This window comes from Ornithorhynchus anatinus, chromosome 7, assembly GCF_004115215.2.
Source record: "Ornithorhynchus anatinus isolate Pmale09 chromosome 7, mOrnAna1.pri.v4, whole genome shotgun sequence".
Taxonomy (NCBI): Eukaryota; Metazoa; Chordata; class Mammalia; order Monotremata; family Ornithorhynchidae; genus Ornithorhynchus; species Ornithorhynchus anatinus.
The window spans coordinates 20377694-20387655 of record NC_041734.1 but is presented as its reverse complement, the minus strand read 5'-3'; the positions used below and the strand labels follow the sequence as shown (position 1 = coordinate 20387655).

At 45.0% G+C, this 9962-nt stretch overlaps 2 long non-coding RNA genes across 2 annotated transcripts; both read right to left on the bottom strand.

Annotated features, from left to right (window-relative positions):
- Positions 1 to 332: 332 nt before the first annotated feature.
- Positions 333 to 1726, bottom strand: LOC114813321. The gene is made up of 2 exons (XR_003761040.2): positions 1131 to 1726; positions 333 to 942 (listed from the first exon to the last, which is right to left on the bottom strand). It is a non-coding gene; the product is annotated as an uncharacterized LOC114813321 (long non-coding RNA).
- Positions 1727 to 1814: 88 nt separating this feature from the next.
- LOC114813320 lies at positions 1815 to 9922 on the bottom strand. The gene is made up of 5 exons (XR_003761039.2): positions 9780 to 9922; positions 9063 to 9165; positions 7518 to 8945; positions 3499 to 6923; positions 1815 to 2386 (listed from the first exon to the last, which is right to left on the bottom strand). It is a non-coding gene; the product is annotated as an uncharacterized LOC114813320 (long non-coding RNA).
- Positions 9923 to 9962: the final 40 nt, after the last annotated feature.

Genomic DNA, 9962 nt, shown 5'->3' with positions numbered 1-9962 from the left:
TTAGAACTGTTGGATCACATATATCTTGCTCACTCAGAGCCATTAGGCTAACGATGGCCCAAAAAACCAGAGATCAATTTCCCCTTCTTTATTCTTCCCCCAACAGAAAAGTCCCAGATTAATTCCTCTCTCTCCAAACCATGTTGCTGCCACTTTAGACCAACCCAACTGTCTCAACTTACCCACAGTGCTCTCAAAGACCCCATCCACAAACAGGGGAAGGTCCACAGGCTAGAGACTGAAGTTAATACATTTTTATGAATGATTCCTGGAAATGTGTGTGTGTCCTTGATGGGGGGGGGGGGATGGTGGGGGGTTGGGGAGAGAGGAGGAGGGAGAAGGGGCCCTGGGGAAGGTTAGGCCCCAGGGGACACCCCGGGAGAGGGGCTGGAGTTGTCTTGGCTGAGGGGCCCAGGAATGATGAAGCAGGCGTGTCCTGGGGTGGCTGTCGGCAGGCAGGCGAGAAATTCCAGGGCAGGATGGTAGGGGGCAGGCAGGCGATGAATTCCAGGGCAGGATGGTAGGGGGCAGGCCAGTGATGAATTCCAGAGCAGGACAGTAGGGGGGCTGTGGTCTAGAATGGAAAAAAAGGGGAGGTAAAGAGGAGAAGGGGAGAACAGGGAGGAGGGGAGACCCAGGAGAAATCAGTAATACTCCTTTGCCCTCCCTCCCGGCACTGCCACTGTCCCCCCTGCAATGGTGCTCCCATTGAGAATCAGGGGGCACCTAGTGGCAGTGCGGCTTAGTTGTTCAGGCCTCCAGCCCCACCTCCTCGCACCCAGTTTCCCTGCTCCGCCTCACCGGGCTGCCCCCGCATCCCCCCCTGCAATATGGGGCTGCAGGGACAGCTGCCAGGCCGGCGACGCAGACCCAATCACACGCCTCGTCCTTCACGAGCCGGGGACGCTCTCTCGTTCCTCCTGTAACTTCATCTCATTCTTCCTGGATACGGAAAGGCTGATGATACTCTCCTGCCAGAGGGAACAGATATCCTCCCCACAAATTCTGAAATGGACAAGGCTCAGCAGGTGTGACCGTAACCAGTTGACTCTCCCCTGTCCCCAGGTCCATCCCAGGGATACGGCAAGAGCGCGCCACTCAGGCCCATCTTCTCGCCCCCTCCCTCGTACCTCTGTTCAGGTGTTGCCGGTGGCCTGCTCTGCCGTCTCCGGGGGAGACCGCTTACCGCTGCTCTGCATCGGGGGCCTGGTGCTCGCTGCTCCGGGTGGGGAAGACCGAGCCCAAGGTGATTAATTCTTCCTGTGCCGTGGCCCAAATCTCTAGACATTCAGGGCTGTTAGGACACAATACTACATGTGCATTGTAAAAGAAAGAGAAGTCATGGTTTTCTCAAGAAAAAACAAGGGTTTTCAAATAAAGCCAATGCAGAGCTCTGTTTGTGATGACATTAGGCTGCTGCCTTTCCCAGGGGAATAAATAGTTAGGACTGTTGGGTCATATTCATCTTGCTCACTCAAAGCCATTAAGCTAATGATGGCTCCAAAAAACAGAGATAAATTTTCCCTTCTTTTTTCTTCCAAATGCAAAATCTAGAATTTCTACCAAATTATTTCCACATATCTCTATTCAATGGAAAGGAGAATTATATGTGATGATTATATGTCAATGAAGCCTTTCTTTATATGTTGATTTTTAATGATTAATTTTAATTTTAAACTATTTCATTGAGTTTTGGGTTTCCTAGGTTTTTGTTTTTACATTCTATCTATTTATTTGTTTATTTTATTTATTCGTTTATTTATTTTTTATTTGTTTGCTTATTTATTTATTTGTTTATTTATTTATCTATTTATTTATTTATTTGTTTATTTATTTATTTGAACTATTTTATTGCTTTTTGGAAGACTGTGGATTGAATGAATGCAGGTGGTTGAGCTTGATTGTAACTGAATGAGATGAAAGTGTTCTTCCATTGAACATTGATGGGGGAAGAAAAGTTCAGTTTGTTATGGTTAAAGCTGATTAGGAAAGAAGAGAAAAGATTTACCTCAGGGCTGTGCGTGAGCCATTTAAATAGTGAGCTGACATTGCTATGTTGCTATAGAATGTTGCAGTCCCCTAAACTTCGATAAATTTTCTCTTCTCTCTCCTTCCCAGCTACAAAGAAGGGCAAGCAGGATTGACCCTGCTCTCTCCCTCCAGCACCTGGGCCTTGAAGAACTCGGGTGGAGAGCTTTCTAGGAGTCTCCAGGGGATTACACTAGGCTTTTACTTGAAGTAAATCCCTCTTTTCCCCCCTCCCACAGTTTGGGCCATAAAGACCGGAGGTGGTGACTGTGAACGCGGACAGTTGCCTGATCTCCATGCGTCCTTTCTTCGTCTGCCGCTGATGAACACGTAGAGTCTTTCCACACCGCGGCTGGTGCTGCAGAGGGATAGGACAGATTGAAAAATTCTCTATCGTGTGTGTACACACGGAACTAACTTTTAGAATCATCAGTTTTACAATCAGCCCACAATTTTTCCTGACTTTCTGTCCTTTACAGAAACTTAGTGAACGTTTATTGCCCTGACTGGAGGAGCTGGATCCTGGTCATGGGCCCAGTCCTTCCCTGTAAAGTACAATTGGAGAGAAGAGAGAAATATAATAGACCTGACAGAATTGCAATGACTTTTTCCAAGTTGTTTCTGTTTCACGGCATCTATAACCAAGTATCGTCTCCCAGAAACAATGGTCCGGTGTGTGCTCAACATACATTTTGGAGAGTCTGACCTACCCGCTTCTTTCTCCTTGAGCTGCTGAGAAATCAGACCTGAACTGTCTGCAGAACAGGAAGGACAGTCTTTAAGGGACAAGCTGGCAGCAGAGGGGGCCCCAAGTCTACTGGCCCACGAAATCTAGGAGAGTCTGAGGGAAAAGTCAACTGCACCAGTGTACCCAAACTGAACTACAGATTTTGTCTTCGCTAAAAACCAACTCCACTGGGCTCTTCAGCAAGCTGAGAGGCAAGAGCCTACCTCTATCAGGGCTTCGCCTATTTCCTAGCTGTGACAGAGAGGCAGCCCAAGCCACAGAAACCCCCACAACAATGTTAGAATACTGGAAAAAGACCATCTTTCTCTCTGTTTTCATTGGGGATCAGAGGTGAAAGGTATTGTCCAGAATTTATTGGGCTAACTTCTCTTTTTGTGCAGGTCTGGATTATACTGAGCAAAGCCTTAGAGCACATAAGGTTTTTGTGAGTTATAATAAAACCTTTCTCATAATGTTAGTGGTCCAAACGTCATTGTGCCCTCTGGACACAGCTGGGATGTGCAGTGCTTCATTGAATCTATCATTGGTATTTATTGAGTGCTTACTCTGGGCAGGGCACTCTACTATACGTTTGGGAAAATACAGTAGAGTTGGGAGACATCCTCTCTGGCCAAAAGCAGCTTACAGTCGAGAGAGGGAAAGACACACTGAAACCAATAACTAGGCTAAAATTTCAAACATTTCCCACTTCCTGACCTCTAGGCATACCTCTCTTCGCATACCTGTTTTGCTGGCCCAGAGGTCTTGGGCCTCGATGAAGTTTGTCCCACGCAGTTAGTGGTGTGAGAGGATAAAGGTGAAAACTCTTTCAGAGCTTATTAGGGGAATTAGCATGGAGACTTTTGTTTGCTGTATCTCAAACTGGCTCAAGTAGCCAGGCCTTGACAACCCAGGAGAGAACTATGAAGGAGAGACTTTGCATGAAGCAAATTTCTCCTTTTCCACCTCACCTATTTTTTATGTGTTCTCTCAAGGTATTAGGCCTTAAAGACCCACAAGGCAATTATGAAATACTTAGAATATGAAGCAAATTTCTCCTTTACCTCTTCAATCATTTTCTCTGCTCTCTCAGGGAGTTTGGCCTTAAAGACCCAAGAGAGAATTAAAGAGGAGAAATTGCATGAAGCATGTTTCCCCTTTACATTTTCAAACATTCATTCTACTCTCTCAAGGAATTTGGCCTTAATGACCCAGGAGATAATCAGGAAAGAGAGATATTGCATGAGCCAAAGCTCTCCTTATTCACCTCAAACTTTCTCCTTGCTCTCTCAAGAAGTTGGGCCTTTAAGACCCAAGAGAGAAATAGGAAGAAGATATTGCGTAAAGCAAATCTCTGCTTTTCAGCCTCAAATATTCTTTCTGTTTGCTCAATGGGTTAGGCCTTAAAGACCCAAGAGTTTATTTGGGAGGAGATATTGCATGAAGCAGGTACCTCCATTTTATTTTCAAACATTCAGTCAGCTCTCTCAAGGAGTTAGGCCTTAAAGACCCAAGAGAGAATTAAGGAGATGACATTGCATGTAGTGGGTTTCTCCTTTTCATTTTCAAAGATTCAGTCAGCTCTCTCAGGGATTTTGGCCTTAAAGACCCAGAAGAGAATTACGAAGGAAAGATATTGCATGAAGCAAATCCTTCCTTCCTCCCCTCATCCTCTCAGCTCTCTCAAGGAGTTAGGCCTTAAAGACCCAAGAGAGAATGAAGGAGATGACACTGCATGTAGCAGGTTTCTCCTTTTCATTTTCAAACATTCAGTCAGCTCTCTCAGGGATTTTGGCCTTAAAGACCCAGAAGAGAATTACGAAGGAAAGATATTGCATGAAGCAAATCCTTCCTTCCTCCCCTCATCCTCTCAGCTCTCTCAAGGAGTTAGGCCTTAAAGACCCAAGAGAGAATGAAGGAGATGACACTGCATGTAGCAGGTTTCTCCTTTTCATTTTCAAACATTCAGTCAGCTCTCTCAGGGATTTTGGCCTTCAAGACCCAGGAGAGAATTACAAAGGAAAGATGTTGCATGAAGCAAATCCTTCCTTCTTCCCCTCATCCTCTCAGCTCTCTCGAGGAGTTAGGCCTTGAAGACCCAAGAGAGAATGAAAGAGATGATATTGCATGTAGCAGGTTTCTCCTTTTCATTTTCAAACATTCAGTCAGCTCTCTCAGGGATTTTGGCCTTAAAGACCCGGGAGAGAATTACGAAGGAAAGATATTGCATGAAGCAGATCCTTCCTTCTTCTCCTCATCCTCTCAGCTCTCTCAAGGAGTTAGGCCTTAAAGACCCAAGAGAGAATGAAGGAGATGATATTGCATCTAGCAGCTTTCTCCTTTTCACTTTCAAACATTCAGTCAGCTCTCTCAGGGATTTTGGCCTTAAAGACCTAGGAGAGAGTTGCAAAGGAAAGATATTGCATGAAGCAAATCCTTCCTTCGTCTCCTCATCCTCTCAACTCTCTCAAGGAGTTAGGCCTTATAGGCCCAAGAGGGAATTAAGAAGGAGATACTGAATGAGGCAAATCTTCAGACATACTCTCTGCTTAGTCAAAGAGTTGGGTCTTAAAGACCCAAGAGACAATTAAGGGGAGATATTGCACGAAGCAAGTTTCAACTTTTCATCTTCAAACATTTGCTCCGAAGGAGTTAGGCCTTAGAGACCCAGGAGGCAATTATGAAGAAGATATGGCTTAAAAATATCTCTCCTTTACCTCTTCAATCATCTTCCCTTTTCACTTGAGACAAAGGGTCATAAAGACCCAGGAGAGAATGAAGGGGAGAGATTGCATGAAGCAAAGCTCTCCTTTTCCACTGAAAATTGTCTCTCTCCTCACTTGAAGCATTGTATCGTGAGGACCAATGGGACATACTGTATGAAGCAAATCTCTCCTTTTTCAACCCAAACATTCTCTCGGCTCTCTGAAGGAGTTGGGCCTTAAAGACCCAAGAGAAAATTAAGTACATATTGCATTAAGCAAGTATCTCCTTTTCCACGTATAATATCCTCTCTGCTCATTTGAGGCATTAGGTCGTGAAGACCTAATGACATTTGAATGGGAGACAGTGCATGAAGCACATCTCTCCTTTTTCCCCTCAGACATTCTCCCTGCTCTCTCAAGGAGTTGGGTCTTAAAGACCAAAGGGAAAATTAATAAGGAGATATTGCGTGAAGCCAATCTCTTCCACTTAATCTTCAAACATTCTCTCATTTTGGTAAAGAAGATAGGACTTATAGACCCGGGGGAAAGTGACAAGGAGATATTGCATGAAGCAAGTCACTGCTTTTCATTTGCAAACATTCTCTGTGGGCTCTCTGTGAGGGTTTGGCCTTAAAGACCCAGGGGAGAATTAAGAAGGAGATAATGCATGAAGCAAATCTCTACTTTTCATCCCCCAGTATTCTTTCAGTTTGCTCAAGGACGTAGGCCTTAAAGACCCCGGGGACAATTAGGAAATGCATATTGCAGGAAGCAAACTTCTCTTTTTCCCCACACAGATTTTCCCTCTGATGGCTCATGGAGTCAGGTCTTAAAGACTCAGGAGAGATAATGCATGAAGCAGACCTCTCCTTTTTTCGCCCCAGATGTTCTCTTTGCTCTCTCAAGGAGTTTGGCCTTAAAGACCCAAGAGAGAATTAGGAAGTGGACACTGCATGAAGCAAGTGTCTCCTATTCCCCTCCAACATTCCCTGAGCTTTCTCAAGGGGTTTGGCCATAAAGACCTAGGAGAGATTTAAGAAAGAGATACTGCACAAAGCAAATATCTCCATTTCGTACACTTTAAATATCGTTGCAGCACTGTGTAGTTAATCTGAAATGAAATTTGAGGGTAAGTTTGTTCTCTCCTGTCCCAAGTCTCAAAAGCTTGTGAAGGGTTCCACAATTGGCTGTGGTGCAAATTTTAGGAAATGTCTCCTTTTTACCTCAGATTTGAATTTTATGTTTCTCCTGGTTGCTAGTCATAAAGATCAGGGGTGTAATTCTTACAAGCTTCTGGGAAATTGTGTGGACCCTGAAAGAGTTTCCCTTTATCCATCTCTTGCCGGTTTCCTCAACTTGCTCCACATGATCATTTTCTTCTTGACTCTCTTCATTTTTCCAGTTTTCTTTCCAATGAAGGTCTGAGCCAGTTGAATTCTTTTCATTTTGGTTCCAGTCCTTTGCTGGGAAAAGAAAAGGCTTTCATCATTATCTCCAGACCATGCCGATCCAGACGTAGCCTGGCATTCTTGGTCCATTTTACCCGATGAATGTTCAGGTAGGGTATCGCAATCCTGAAGGGGTGTGGACGGCCTGATGCATTTTGGCATTTTGGCAGGTGGCATCTTAGGGGGAAGATGCAGGCATAAATAGCCCACTTTGCCTCCAATCAAGACTTCTGTTCTAGAACGTCATTTTGCAGAAAACCTCTACAACAGTGGTTTGACTAAACTTAACTTCCATAGACCTCAGATAGGTGACAGGTATTTCAGTATCAAATGAAAAATTTAAAAAAAAATCCCCATTCCATGCCCTTCACAGTTCCGTTTCAGAATCTTTCCCAGAGCCATCATTTTAATTGTTCACACAGCTCCTCGAGGGCAGGAAACATACCGCTCAATTCCATTGTGCTCTCCCTACTGCTTAGTACAGTGTGCTACACAAACATGGGTGCTCAATAAGTACTACTGAATTGAGCCTTCCCTCAACTTTCTTTCCCAAGGGGAGGAACTATCCCTCATGTCACCTTCTCTACTACTTCTCTCCTCTTCTCTTACCTGGGGTGCAGCTGGCATCTCTCTGCCTGGCCCTCCTCACCCACCCCCGGCTGACATCTCCATTCTTCCTTGAAGTCTTCAGGCCATGTGGGGAGTTGCAGTTTCTGAAAAGAACCAAACTGGGTTTGAGAGCAAAGCCACACCTTCACTTTCCTCGACAAGAGGAGATGGGGAACCTACTCCAAATCCTTTCCTTATTAGCGTCATTACAGGATTGTTTTGGGGTAGAATTTTCTTTTCTCTCTCATGTTTAGCAAAATCCTCACAACACTTACCCAAACCAGTAGTCAGGGGAGAGAACTCCTGAAAATCACAGCTGTTTACAATGCAGTACTCTATTTGGTGTTTCAGGTAAATTTCCCTTGGAAATTTACACTGCAATTCCTTTTGACCTAATTTAAATACCCTATTTATTATTTTCTAGGAAACCTCATTCCCTATTCTATTACATTATTCTATTTATTGTCTTCAGACTGACAACACCTTCTGTCTAGCCCTGACTAAAAATTTTACAGTATGAAAAGACACTAACTTCAGTTTTTTCCACTGAAAATGGATTGGGCAAATATTCTGTGAGGGAAGGTACCAGTACATTTCTCTGGTGTGTTAGATAGTAAGTTTGATAGAGAGGTTTCTGAGGTAAGGTATACTTCATTGCTAGGAACAAGGATTTCAGAGGAAGATTTTGATAGAATAATGTTAGCATGTCCTCCATTCCCAGACCCCATTAGAGATACTTATTTTTTCTACAGGCAGTCAGCTCCTTGTCTGGTCTCAGGATGTCCGGGTCTTCTCCAGTTTGTCTAAGAAGTTCTCGTTTTGGGGAGACAGCAGGAAGGGCCTAGAGAAGAAAGATGGCATGGAAGAGAGGCGAGATAAAGAGGAAAGAAGGTGACAACTGGAGGCCCAGGGAACACCCTGGATGAGAGGCTGGAGTTGTCTCGGCTGAGGTGCCGAGGAATGATGAAGCAGGCTTGTCCCGGGCTGGCTGTCAGCAGGCAGGCGATGAATTCCAGAGCAGGATGGTAGGGAGGCTGTGGTCGAGGATCGAAAAAAAGGAAGGCGAATAGGGGAAGGGAAAATAGAGAGGTGAGGAGACCCAGGAGAAACAAATAATGCTCCTTTGCCCTCCCTCGCGGCACTGCCACTGTCCCCCCTGCAATGGTGCTCCCATTCAGAATCAGGGGGCACCTAGTGGCAGTGCGGCTTAGTTGTTCAGACCTCCAGCCCCACCTCCTCACACCCAGTTTCCCTGCCCCGCCTCACCGGGCTGCCCCCGCATCCCCCCTGCAATATGGGGCTGCAGGGACAGCTGCCCGGCCGGCGACGCAGACAGGATAATACGGCTTCTTCACTGTACTTCATTGGTATTGTACTCTCTCCAGCACTTAGTAAATTGCACTAAACAACACAGGTACTCACTAAATACTGTGGAATGGAAGAAAAGTCAAACCTCAGTATCCCCCAATTATCCTTCCCGTAGAGGAAGTGAATCCAGCTATCCCTCATGTCACCTTCCCCACAAACTTTTCCACCATCTCTTACTGGGGGAGCAACTTGGATCTCTCCGCCTGGCCCTCCTCACCCACCCCTGGCTGACATCTCCATTTTCCTTGTAGCCTGCAGGCAATGTGGGCAGGTCCAGTTTCTGAAAGGAACCAAAATGGGTTTGAGAACAAAGCCACACCATCACTTTCCTAGGTCAGAGCAGGTGGAGAGCCTACCTTTCCATATCAGCATTATTACAGGATTGTCATTGGGTAGAATTTTCTTTTCTCTCTCTTATGTTTAGAGAACATAATCCTCACAACAGTTATCCAAACCAGTAGTCAGGGGAGAAAACTCCAGAAAATCACAGCGGTTTACACTGCAGAACTCTATCTGGTGTTTAAGGTAACACAAAAATTCATTGTGACCTAATTTAAATTCCCTATTTACTGATTTTCTATTAAACCTCAGTCTGTACTCCTTTAAATTATTCTCTTACCTTCAGGCTGACAACGCTTTCTTTCTAGCCCTGACTCAAAGTTTTACAGTAGGAAAACATACTAACTCAGGTTTTTTCCCCTGAAAATGAATTGGGTAAATATTCTGTGAGGGCAAGTACCAGTACATTTCTGTGGTGTGTTCGGTAGTGAGCTTGAGAGAGAGATTTCCGAGGTACAGTACGCTTAATTGCTAGGAACAAGGATTTCAAAGGTAGATGTTGAGAGAATAATATTAGAATGCCCTCCATCCCCAGGACCAAATCGAGATGCTTACTTTTTTTTTTCCTACAGGCAGTCAACTCCTTATCTGGTCTCAGTATATCAGGGTCTTCTCCAGTTTGTCTAGGAAGTAATCTTTTAAGGGAGACAGCAAGAAGGGCCCAGAGAAGCAGGATGGTGTGGAAGACAGATGAGATAAAGAGGAAAGAAGGGGAACCCCCGGCCCCCCCCACCCAGC